This window comes from Pinus tabuliformis, chromosome J, assembly GCF_031772625.1.
Source record: "Pinus tabuliformis cultivar Carrire ecotype Pingquan chromosome J, CPIR1, whole genome shotgun sequence".
NCBI lineage: Eukaryota > Viridiplantae > Streptophyta > Pinopsida > Pinales > Pinaceae > Pinus > Pinus tabuliformis.
In genome coordinates, this window is record NC_142295.1 from 1,551,754,625 (window position 1) to 1,551,766,865 (window position 12,241).

Here is a 12,241-nt window from a genome sequence, read left to right on the forward strand (position 1 = left end):
CCACAAAGGACAAACATGAAAGACATGCCCAAAATCTAATGTTTTGGATGCCAAGAATATGGACACTGCAAAAGGAATTGTCCTAATCTTAAGAAGGACACCAACAGAAAAACCAAGAGGGAAGAAGCTCACATAACTAAAGAGAAGAAAGAATAAGTAAAGAATAAAAAGAAGGAAGATCCTCTGGATCTCTATTATGACTAGGACAAACTATTTACTTCTAGACTTCTTTCAATGTTTTGAGTAGGATAGGAGCATGTAGGAATAAATTAATATTGCATGGATAGAGACATCCTCTAGAATGTAGTAGCATGATGTACATAGAGTTATATATACTCATGAAGATGTACAATTTATGATAAGAACAAAAATGGATGAGAAGAAATATCTTCTATAATATAGGAGCATGACAGATATAGCTCAAGATATTCATATAGAAGAATCATAGATAGTATAAGACCTCATCCATGATGAAAGAAAATTAATCATTATTAAGAATCTTAGAATACCTCCATCATCAAAATTAAGGAAACATTTGCAAGGCAAGGATCTTTAAGATCATATGATGGGATCCTAAAACGAAGGTTCATGGACCAAAGAAGATGTCTCGTTGGGAATCACATTCATGGGATTCAAGAAAAGTATGATATGAAGGCAAGCTAAGATGAAGCAAGAAGGGCCACACCAAGGACAATCAAATGAAGCTAAGATGATCAAGGAGAATCAAGATGAGGTATGTATGCATCAAAGTTTAGTGATGTTATAATTTGTATATTATTGAGTAATGGGATAGTTCTATAACATGATCAAGAATGAAAGAATATCTTTAACCAAGAACATGCTCGAAGGCATGTACCACAATGAAATGAAGGTCAAAAAAATAATAATCACATAAGGAGCCTAAGATTTCTGACTAAGAAGCAAGAAGAAATGCTGAAAAGTCTAGAAAGAAAGCAATGAAGGAATGTTCTCACAAGAAGCATTAGATGGTTGACCTATCCATCTAAGAAGAAGCAAATGAATAAAGAGATCAAGCATGTGAAGAACACCATGATCACTGACAATAAATACTTGATAAAATTCTTTGAAGATATGTCCCAAAAGAAAAAACAACTCTGATAAAGGAAGAAAGGACCCTTGACATCTATGAAGGCCTTGGAGATATAAAAGGTGAAAATAATTTATTATACTCTATAAATATGTCATGATAAAGAAGCCATACAAAAAAATAAAAAGCAATTTTGAAGCAATATCAGGATGAAGTCATGACGGGCTACTAGGTCGAAGCATGTAAATAAGAAAATACAATGAAGCATCCATTAGAAGAATATTCCGAAGCACGGACAAGATGACAAAGGAGTAGCCAAGATGATAAGAAAACCTGATATATGACATGAAAGCTACTTTCCTCAAAGGAAGTAATGACATGAAAAACCAGGGAGGAAAGTGATCGATGGATGGTGCCCTACGTAGAAGAATCTCAAACAAAGACTTCATGAAATCGAGAAATGAAGGAGATCAAGTAGCTAGAGAACCCATGAAGAAGAAGTTGTTGATGAAGGAAAGGGTCCCCACTTAAGAGGGAGCTCTGATAGGTCCCTGATCAAGAGGGAGTTTTGGATCATCCCTGATTACAAAGGAGTGACAATTGTGTTTTCCATTTATGGGTCATGTACTAGACTGAGACTAACAACCTGTTGTGGCCAACAAAAAAACCCCTTCTTATTTTAGTTTTAATATCAATACTAAATAAGTGGGCACCCTTCATCTAGAAAATAAAATAAATCAGAACTTGTATTTCCTTTTTGAATAAATCTTACTATCATAAACTTAGGAGATTACTAGCAAAATCCAAAAAGACTTAAGTTTTTTGATAAGTTCGAAGCAAAATATTTCTCTCAATGATAAAGCATCACATTGCAAAAAGGTAATAATGACACTATATAAGCAAGCTCCTAGAAATGCAAAATCGCAATGCGAGATCACACACCAAAGGAACTCATTGCATCGCAGTTTTCATATGCTTCAAATATCACTTAAGGTGAAATACTTAAAAACCGGCGATATTTGATAACGCATCTCGGAAATCGCATTTTATAGAAACACATGGTAATGAATGATTGTCAAAACATAACGAATTAGCGATATTGCGAAGAAAATCACAAAATCGCTTTATCACAGATCTACAGGGCACATCATTCCAAAACATTTTTCGTAATCTATTGTCAAGTCATGCGCAGTAATGTTAATTTAATAGGTTAGTTGATGATCATTAATGAGATAAGGTTTTGATCTGATCAAGAATTCAGTTCACGTAGGGTGGTATATTTTTATATGATTTGAACATTTAAAGCTTTCCCGTCACCTTATTCATATCATTACTCTTTCCTGATTTTTTAAATTATAGGAGTGGAAAGCAAAAATATATACGTAGCAATGTTCAGAATGTAATGGTAAAAGAAGGAGAAGTTTCGATTTCCGAATTCATCTAACAAAAACGCGCAAGAGGAAAAAATTGGCACCAGGGAAGACTGGATCAAGAAATGGAGGCAGTTTTCGATGTGTGATTAGCGCTTAGCACTTAGCGCGCATCGCTGGGCAAAATCCCTTGAGAAGGAAAGCCTCTGAATGTTTAGTCACCTAAAAGCCCGGAAAATTGTAGGAGAAAGTGCTAAAGGCTAAAAGCAAAACTAGAGCTCTAAAAACAATGGTGTTTATCAAGGATATCCTTAAATGGTATGTAAATTCTGCCAAATACCTAGCATCTACCGAACAACTGGAGGCAAAAGGCTGAAGAAAGAGCAGAGTCCATCAATAGGTTAACCAATTCGAATTGGGATTCTTAGTGGTAGTACTTGGTTAAACCACACAGTCAATACATGACTCTCAAATTCCTCACTAACTCTGCTGAGAAGATAGCACCAGCGCTTGCCGATTGTATTTTTGTAGGACATCTAAAGTCTGAGGTCAGCCAACCAACTCTCCTCAAGCTGATGTTGAATGCTTGCGACCACAAAGAATAGATATATAGATAGTAATTTCCAGATTTAGTTTTAGTTTTAGTTTTAGTTTCATTTTGCCTCAGATGAGGATGGCCATTAAACCGCCTCCTATATTTTTGTAATAGACTATTTTTAGGATTTATCTAGTATTATTTCAACCCTTCTCATGCATTTAGAGAAAGGTCCTGAAGTTTGTCAAAAACGTTCCCTCAGAACATGCACTTCTGCACCCTCGGAGGAGGTTTTGATGAATGAATGGAACAAGATTTATTGATATCTGTGTTTAATATCTCCTACTGAAATTGCACTTTTGTACTCTTAGTAGATTTTGAACTAAGAAGAGATAAATCATTATTGCTTAAGCTCATGATTAGAACTTGTTATCAATGGTACTTTTATCTCTTAATGATTTCTGCCTATGTGTTGAAGTGATATTTATGTTCAGTTATTTATATATGAATGCTTGAATGTTTGAGTTATCATTTGTCACTTTTGTATAGTGATAGCTATTCTATTTATGCTTAATATATGAATGACTTGTTATGTGATATGCTTTTCACCACTGTTTTGGGTAAATTTTTTTACGAAATGGTTCATCTTTATTGAATTCTTTCTCATAGCGATTGAATGATCTTTATTACCAATTGCTGTTAGAAACTATTTTAGGTCGCATAATTGAAAGATTAAATCTTGGGTTAGTTTTAGAATTAGATATTTTTGTTTATTAGAATAAAATTGCATGTTGTTATATTAGATTTAGAATAAAATCATTTTACTTAGGAATTATTAGAAATGAAATATCAATTTTCAACAAACACACACACACATAAAATGGGAAACTAGTTCCATTATCCCCAGTCAGACCCACAATCCAAAACGGAAAAGGAGCTACTAACCAAGGTCTGGACCAGGTGGGTATCCCCCTTGATGTAGACCTGATTTTTGGGGCTTCAACATATTTGGCACTAGAAGGAGGGCCCGAACTATGAATGGCTAGTAAATCTAAATCCAAATACCATTATGAGAGTAAATCACCCTCAACATCTCCTCCGACTTCTCCATCGCACTTAAAATCTTTAAATCTTGAGCAAGAAGTTGATAAAACAACAACCACTGCCAAAAACCAGAACATTTTAGAGAAATCGACTATTGAACCTCTTGAAGTTGAATCTTTGATCCATAAACTTCAAGGATTTTCTTATCGCCCCAGAAATATGAAATATCTCAAGGTAGTGTGACTTCACATTATAACCCTTCTCATCCTCTTACCCGATTGAAAAGTGAAAAGTTTGGTATCGAACCAACTGAATTACCTCTACCTAAAAGGAAAAGAGCAAGGAAATCACCTAAAGGGTCTGATAGCGAGACTCTTTCATCATTGTCATCCATCTTGACCTCTCCACTGTGAAGTCAACCATCCACTCGTCCACTTCAAATTATTGTCCAACACACTACTGGAACTTCAACATCTCCTTCATAATCATCTGGAACTGTAATATCCTCATCTTCTCAATTGCAAGGAACATCTTCTACGCTTTCTTCTATTAGTAGTTCAACGATGGCCAAAATCCATGCAATAACCTAGGGGCAGTTTTAATGCTTGTGCCCTTGAGTCAATTACCGACCCATCCTGAAAAAATGGCTGCCTAAGCTTAATCCTGAAGCAGGCATGCTAGCAGAGGAACACATCAACAACTTCATGATATCTATAAATCTCAAAGGAGTCACTAATGAAGATTTTTCTATCCGATTCTTTCCTTACACTTTACAAGGAGCAGCTCGATCCTGGTATTTTTCATTACCATCCGGATCTATCACTAGTTGGGCTATTTTCCAAGAAAAAATCTTGACTATGTTCGGTGATGATAGGTCTATTGCAACATTGATCAATGACCTGTCGAATATTAAGACCGAAACAAGAGAACCTATCAAAGATTTTAACTTGCGTTTCAACAAACTTTTGAATAAAATTCCTGCCACTTCCAAGCCTAGCGAAGAAGTTCAAAGTGAATTGTATATATTTGCTCTACCATCAAACATAGCGATCTTTGTCGATAAGGCTACCAAAACAACTCTGGCTGATAAGATGAAAGAAGCAATAGCGATAGAAAAACATATCATAGCCTTAGAGGAAAAACGCTATTGTTTAAAGAAAATCAAAGAAGGTCACTTTCAAAGAAGATCCCAAGGAAAAACAACCAAATGACCCATTTGATTTAAAAGGATTGCAAGAAGTTTTGAAAACCATGTCTAATGAGATGGTCGATATCAAGAAACAAGTAGCAGAAACTTCTTCTAAAAAGCCTTACAAGCCTTATAGAAGAAATCCTTCAACTGATTCAAAGCCTCCCATTGCAATTATAGATGCAGAATCAGAAGAAGAAGAAGAGGAAGTTTCCAATGAAGAGCCCATTGATGAAGAAGAAATTTTAGAAGTGCAAGGAATGTAGGACTTCATTCTCCCTGACGAAGAGGATCAAGAGGCATCACCGATTAGTAAAAGAAGTAGAAATCAACTTAATCCTCCACAACCAACTGTTAAACAGAAGAGCACAAGCTCGATATCTAAAGATAAAGTCATAGGTAAGAAAATGTCACCCACAGTGACTCAAACAAGCCCAGTTGTGATGCACGAAAGTGTTCCCTCTACAAACAGAGGCAACCCATCTAGCCCTAGAGTGGGTCTAGTCACAACAAGGATAGATCAACAATAGATTCCCTTAAACAGTCATAGTTGGAGGCCTACCTCATCGGTGGTCGATGGAGTTCTGTTGCACTACTCTAGCATTCGCTTCCTTCTTCCCAATGAGTGATCACCTTGAAACAATGCAAAGGAAATACAACAAAACACGTAACCAGAAAACAACAATGATCTATTTACTCACAAAGTCAAGAAGTCATGAGATATCAAGTAAATTACATTCAAGACATATGAAAACATCATTGATTGTATTAATAAGGAAATAATAGCAAGCTTACAACCAAAGTCTTGATGTCACAAGCCTTCTCAGAGGGTCCAACCAGTGTATTTCTCAAGCATTCACTCTTTGAAGATGGATCTCCCAACATACAAAGTTTCTCTCTCACTCATAAGTTTTAGCACAAAGTTAAGGGCACTTCACAACCTTCCACAAGCTATCAACAATCCCACACTTATCACACCCACACCAGCTATCTATCAAACCCAAAAGTACTAACAACATTGCTCAATCCAAGAATTTACCAACTAGCTGATCATAGCAATGGTGAGTGTTTAAATAGGAGAAGGAGTCTCCATGAAAGGTGGGAGAGAGAGCTTATCCCCAAGGAAGGTAGCACAAATGACGGAACTTCCATACCAGAGGAGGAAGGGCGACACAAACTATGCCAACAACTAGGTCTAGAGACATACAGAAGGCTGACTATTGGAACGAATTTGCCCAATGTGGATCATCACGAGTTTATAACTAAGCTTTAGCGCTGACATCGCTAGTAGGAAATGTAGCCAGTCAGACCATCACTAAAGGTAGCAGGTAGACTCACATCGGAGTAAGAAATCAGACTGTCATGGGAAATAGATGTACTTCTATGCTGGAAGCGTGGCTGGACTATTTAAAACCACTATTCATCACGTATATTAAGTCCATAGTCGTGATGAGGTAGAAAACTTAGGAGAAGCGGGTCACTTGGCAACATAAGAGAGCATTTGTTCAGTATGAGCATGTTTCACTGGGACACATGACACAGTAGAAGGACTGGGGTGAAGGCAGTGACAAATTACTATGTAACAGATGCCCCCTAAAGCATGAAGCCCGAGAGAGTGGGAGGAATGAAATGCTTTACGAAACTAACTGAGCTAGAACACCATATAGAAGAACTTGCAGGTGCAAGTACAACTAATATCTCTGATAGTGAAATACATGTAGTCTAGGCATGGATGCATCCATCCAAAAGACATACGAACTATGTCTGTGGTATGGACGCAACCATCTAGCTAATAAGACCATGATAATGATAAAGGTATGGTTGCAGCCATCAATCAAGACTCATGTATGGTCGCAGCCATCCATCAATGAGTCATGTAAGCATGAACCAATCCACGTAGCCTGAACATGTGTAATCTGAGTTTGGGTTCTTGAACCCAACTGATCATAGTACAAATTCTAGCATGCGAATAGATGTGTTGAGGTCGAGCATGATAGAAAGTTTCTTGAGTACTGTTATAGAAATTTTTGGGCACTGCAACCCCAAGCATAAAATTTCCATAAACCAAGGGCTCCTAAGTCCCTAAAAGTGTTTTTCTAACCCCTAAAGGAACAAGGTCAACTGATTACAGCTTCTCCCAGAAGTTCTCCATGAAAAACTGCTCAGAACTGGTCAAAACAGGATCATTTCACCTGCTCTATAGGCAAAGTGCATTGCATCTCACCTAAGTACACTCTGTGGGTGTGTTGCATTTCAAAAATCCCTTCTATGGGGTGCAATGGGTGAGATGTGACAAATGGCAGTGTCAATCCGTGAGGTGGAGAGGCATGGAATCTTCCAGAAACTTCTCTTGTGACACTTGCCTCTCTGAATTCGACCAAGGATGAGTAAGAGATCATCAATCTCCAAGTGGAAGCAAGAATTATCAGAGGGAAGACACTAATCAAATCACAAGTTGACTCATCTCCCTTACAGATATCTATATATGGATCCCTCATCCCAGAGATCCAGAGGCTGGAATTTTGCATCTTGTAAGGAATTGTTGTTGGTTTCTTGAGACAAGATCATAGTGTTGGGTGATCTAAGCTTTGTATGAGGTGAAGAAGGGCTTACTTGCTGAGAGGATGACGCTGGGTCAGAACAATGGGTTGTAACTCCCTCGGCTCTTTTCTTGATTATCAATAAAATATATTCAAGTTTTCCTCCATACTCTTGTTTCATTTATGTTTTATGCATTTGTATGGTCAATTTACATTTGATCCTAGAATTTTTATGATTATAGATCCATGTTCTTGTATAGTGTTGTGCTACTCTAATTCTACAAGTACTCTGTGAAGCTGGGCGTGCAAAGAAGCAAGTAGAAAAAGACTATCAGAAGAGAGAGGAATCGAACTAGGAGCCAAGTGCAAGACAGAGGTTGGTCTCTCTTGTTCTTCTCTCATCTATATTTCATAAAGGAAAAAAGAAAGTAGCTTTATTCTATTTGTTTCTAAGGTAGCTACCACACCTTAGTGGGATAAGCAGTTCTGTATAGACACTTTTCCCTGTAACAAAAATGGTGACTCCACTGGGGAGCGACTAGGTTGTTCGTTTATCTTCCTTGTTGTTTATTTTATAAACTTACAGACGGAGCCTAAAGTCGAGCCAGGTAGCTTTCGAACTCCATTTTCTATGCAAATGCAAAGTAGATAAATGCCGCTTCATTCAATATCTGGGTATTGTTTATGAATTAAACAACTGATTCACAAACTCTCTGATTGCCCTTGTGGTAGCTCTAGTAACCTCCTTAGATATACCCCTGATTGTTGATTTACTAATTACCATTTGCTTGGACAAAACCCCTGAACTGAACTGCAAACTGTGACTCGGAACCCAAGCAAAGTCTCATCTCTAGCCCAACGCAGGCTCTGTTTTGTGAATCTGAAATTCAGCGCACTTCCCAAGTGTAGTAGGTGCGCTGCATTTCAAGTTCACTGTTTTACAGGTGCGCTGATTAGACTAGGCATTGTTCCTCAGTTTTGGTTTCTGTGTTCATTCTTTTCAGTTCTATTCATGAGTTTTGCTGCTTGTAATCAGTATATCTCTATTTGAAACCCCTTTTCCTTGTTGTTATTCCACCTCCATTGTGCAAAGAACTGTAAATGTTTTTGTGTATTTGTTGAGTCATTTCCAGTTCTCCTTTGCAAAAAAGTAACGTAATTGTACTGTCGTTTCTTGATTTGAAAGTGTCGCAAGTGTCATTTTCAGTCATAGGAGAGAGTTTGGTTGCTCTTGATAGTCAATTACCCTGTTACTATTGTATTTGGTCTGAATTTGTAGTTTTTCTAGTGTCGAAAGCAAGTATTCATTTCCGAATCGTAAAGTGTTGTGATTGTCTTCATTTTTTATTTTGAAAAGAAACTTGTTAGTAATTGTCATTTGAAAAGTAATTTAGATTTGTGCATTAGCTTTCTTTTTATCATTCACATACTAAGAAAGCCGAAAACAAATACATGCATGTGCATTTGCATTTAGACAGTTTGATTGGTTTGATTTAGGACAGTGCATATAGTGTGTGCTCTTTGCTCTTTGTTGAATGAATATTGTCTCTCTTTCCTTAGTAGCTAGGATTTTCATTGCACAAAGAAGATAAAAGATTGTTTATCATCTTAGATTGCATTTTAGGAATTGTACATCTACATCATGTGGTGAACCTAAAAGGAAAATTTCTTAAGCAAGATCAACTATAAAATAAATTTAATGAATCTAATAACGCTTTGGAACCTAACACACAACATCTAGAAGTCTAGGCTAGAGACGTATTCTGGCGTCGTAAAACCTGGTAACTATTGTTCTCACTGATGGTTGGGTGATTCCTCCACTTTCAGACGATAAGTGCTAGTACGGACTTGTGCTCCCACATACCATCGAGTATATTTTGGGAGACCACAATAGGCTTAATCCTTTATCCATAGGAAGCCGTGTTTGCCGCCCTATCGATCGCAATGCACTGAACACAACATACGGGAAGATTGACTGCCGTATCGTAGAAAGTATTCTGCAGTTTTGCGATTGGTTTGGTAATCCCTCTACCTAGATTTCCAAAGCAATCCCTTTCGTTCCTTTTCAGACTCCTTTACGGAAAAGGTCCATCTGAGCACTTGTCACTTCAGGCTCATTAACAATCGAAGGCGACTAGAGTCATCTTTTGTTTTTTCCCGACTCTTTAAAATTGAAAAAAACAAGTTTTGTCAAAGCATCTAAAATTTATTTTAAACGGAATAATCATCACCCTTTCCTACGTTGATCTTAGGTTGAGGAAATGGAATCCACCAACCAAGGAATTCCCCTTGGAGGGAATCCTAGTCCCTTCTCCTCTTGGGGACATGTTAGTGCACCCCATATCGCCACATTGTCGCTTCCAGGATTGACAATCAGCTTGCCCGTATGGCTCTTCTCAACCTCTGTCGTTTAGAACAACGCAATTCCTAAACAATCGAGTCAGCAACTAGACGAATCCAGAGTTACCCCCCAACCCTCTACTTCCTCCAATTCTTCCTCTCCTCCTTCCTCTTTGCTTGATGGGGCTGGTAAAGCCAAAAATCAAGTATCTGAGAAGAAGAAGGAAAATAAGAAGAAAGAGAAGAAGAAGAAGGAGCCAAAAGCGAAAGGGGGAAACCAAGCATCATCTAGCGAAACTCCACACATTGCACCGACCAAGCCTAAATCGCCATGTGTCATTTGAAAAGGAGACCACTATCTTAGAGATTGTCTCTGTATCCCTCGGATCTTAAGGGACTGGTCTCCTCTTTTGCACAACCCGGTGTCGTCAACCTCTGATGATCATGTTGAAAACACACCGTCGACTAGTGAAAGTGAAGCCCCAAGAAAAAAAGGAAAATATAGATTTCCTTGTAAACTGTGCGAAGGTGATCATGCCGTCCACCGTTGTCCCTTCTTAGACAAGGCTAAAAGAGTTTTGGATGATCGTCCGGTTTCACTGTTACGACTTCCTCCTAGATATAAAAAACTCTTGTTGAGTTCGTCGCTAGTTGAAAATCCGGCTGACCCGCCCAGGTGGTCAGTCAAAGCATCTATCATTGAATACAAACCATCTGAATCCATACTAGATGAAAGTCAAAAGGTCAAGGCGGCAGTTGACCCGGTCTTGCCTTTAGAGGTTCCATACTTAGATGATATAGTCACCGAAGAGAAAAAGGATGACACCATCCAAATTCTTTTCGTAAGCACAGAGTCTGATGAACATGGGGTCAATTTACCCATTCCTTTACCACAGGAAGGAAGTTCGTCAGAGTCGTACCCTGCCTTCTATTCGGTCCCACCTCCAAGCAACCTAGTTGTCTCCTTTGACTGGAATCAACTAGGTAGACCCCGTTTACCGACTAGTGTACCATTCCGAATCATTGCTCAAATATATAGAATGGTTATGGTTGGTACCATCATAGATGAAGGGGCTTCTGTGAGTATCATTTCCTCGACTGCTTGGAAAGCGCTTGGTTCGCCATCGCTTTTGCCTGAGATGAGAAATCTAACAGGCTTTGACAAAGGAACCAGTCGACCTTTAGGGATCCTTCCCAATGTACCCATAACATTGAGAGGGAAAACTGTTCATATGAACGTAATGGTAGTCCAAGGACCCCTGGATTATAATCTACTCCTTGGACGAGACTATATTTATTGCATGGGAGCCATTGTCTCATCACTCTTTAGAGTAATGTGTTTTCCGCACGAAGGAAGAGTGGTCAAGCCCGTAGACCAGCTTTCATTTCCCAGATCATGCATAGCAAATAGTCATATACCATCCCTAAATGGTATTTTCAAACAAGGAATGTCTCATCAATCTCCAGTCCGTCCACCTGATGAGCGCGAGTTATTCGGGGGACATGACTGAAACCCAGGGGGCATGCACCCTGGTCTGCTTCGGCAGGAAAACTTCGGGTATAGGGTAGGTTTCCGCGAGAGATATATGACTAGTATGTACTCCCGTCCGTGATTGGAAAATGGGGTTAGACTGGAATAAGATTCCCTCGTCAAAGTTATGTGAGTGGATTGTCTCACCTTTGTCTATTTCGGTAGACATCGCTGAAGAAGTGTTTTGTTTGCGGTGTGAATAGAACAATCTTTGGTAACCTAAAAGAGGTAGACCTTTCCTGATAAAAAAAATGTTTTGTCGGTAGATTTGAAAGATGACCTTGAAACTCTATTTTATACCTGGGGGCATGCAAACCTTTTGGCGTGCAAGCAAAGAGCGATCATTTATCTATTTTTTGGATTGGTTGTTTCCTAACTTGCATAAAGAAAGGATGTGGGGCAAAACTCTGAAAAATGTCGTTTCATATATGAGACATTCTTATTATACGACTGGATTAATCAAGCAGTTTTAGCACATAGTTCAAGCTCGTTAAAAAATAAGCATAAGTCATGAGCAAATGTTTCTCCCACGTTTAAGCTCATTAAAAAATGAACTATTTCCCGGTAAATAACCATCGTGAATGTAGTACTTCAGCCTTTAAAGCCTTGGTCGTGTTCTCATCATCACCTCCACTTTGTATTGG